This window comes from Hipposideros armiger, unplaced genomic scaffold, assembly GCF_001890085.2.
Source record: "Hipposideros armiger isolate ML-2016 unplaced genomic scaffold, ASM189008v1 scaffold_30, whole genome shotgun sequence".
NCBI lineage: Eukaryota > Metazoa > Chordata > Mammalia > Chiroptera > Hipposideridae > Hipposideros > Hipposideros armiger.
The window spans coordinates 3,712,848-3,714,375 of NW_017731380.1; the positions used below are offsets into that span (position 1 = coordinate 3,712,848).

General features: G+C 35.3%; 1 protein-coding gene across 3 annotated transcripts in view; it reads left to right on the plus strand.

The window, feature by feature from the left end:
- The window catches only part of CCDC148 (coiled-coil domain containing 148), a 217,780-nt gene that overhangs the window by 26,919 nt on the left and 189,333 nt on the right, over positions 1–1,528 (plus strand). The gene's annotated exons all lie outside the window — the stretch shown is intronic.

Genomic DNA, 1,528 nt, shown 5'->3' on the forward strand with positions numbered 1-1,528 from the left:
TTTTATGCAGTATTTTAAAAGAAAATTCCTTCTCATGTAATTGATTCTTTGTGGAAACACTGTTTATTCTGGAGTAATGAAAACCCACAAATATATTCTTGTTTTTTACTTTTTGATAGTGGAATTAAGTTTCTGAGGATTTTTTTCTTTCCCCTTTCAGAACCACCTACACATCTTTTTACCTATTCTTTTCTATGTTGAAACTGCACATGAAACTCTATTGGAGTTTTAAAATAAGAAATTTTGCTAGATGCAATTTTCTCCTGCTACTACTGAGGAGCAATGACATTATTTTCTATTATTTTATCCTGTGCCTTTATTAATGGGTACTTTTACAGGAGAATTTTTATACTTCTTTATATGGTGAGGCATCATAATCTCCTGGGTGCTTCGTATAATTCCAGTCTGTATCAGGTGGGAATTTTGTTTGGCTGAAAGTGACAGAACCTGATTGCAGAAGCTCAGGGATTTATTTTTTTCATAACAAAAAGTCCAGAGAGTAGTCTGCGACTGGTACAGCAGTTCTTGATATCATCAGCATCCCAGGCTCCCTTTGGCTTTCTTTTCTGCAATAGCTAGCATATATCTTTCATCCTAATACTCACTACATAATCATAACAGCCTCCCTATGCCTAGTTTCGCAGCCACATTCCAGTCACGAAGAAAGGAAGAAGGAAGGACAGGGGAGACGAGGCAGTGCCTATATGAAAAAGCAAATCTTCCCAAACTCCCAGTAGACCCCTGCTTATATCTCATTGGCTGGAACTGTGTCACGTGTCACCTAGAGCCTCAGAGGTAACAACAAAGGCCAATATTTTAACCCTGAATAAAATTGTATTCTGTTAGGAAGAAAATAAGGGAGAATAGATATTGGCACCTAGCGTGTCTGCCACAGTTTTAAACTTCAGATGATTCAATTTTCTCAGCAGTAAAAAGCACATCAAAATTCCATTTAATTGTTGAACTCTATAACCTTTCTTGTGGCCTGACGTTAACAGTTTTCTTTTAATGAACAAGCTTGTAATTAAAAGAAAGAGCAGTGCATTTGTGACCATTAATTAGGAGAAAAAGTACTCTGTTTTGAATGATTTTGTTAAAGATGTCAGAAGAAATATCTCATTAAAGGCACAATGAATTTGTATAAAAATTATTTAATTATATTCAAAATTAAAGATAAAGTTAACGGGGTATTTCAGGCTGGGCTTCACAGCTTGGTTGGGTCAAGCTGCTCTGGAAGTAATCCAAGCTTGGCAGGTTCAGAAATGGGTGTCCCTGGGTGACCAGGCTCTGGGACTCTCATTAACAGAACCCATTGGATAATCATAATACTCTCAAATGTAATTGCATTAATCCCACACTAGATGATATAATTATTTAAAGATTAAACCTTTTGGACTAATGTTTATTACTCTTAAGTAAATATATATACACATACATATATACATTGTCTTTGTAAAAGTTCAAAAATTTCATTACAGATAAAGCTAAAGTCCCCTTTGAAACTAACCTCCAGTTTCAATACCCTCTC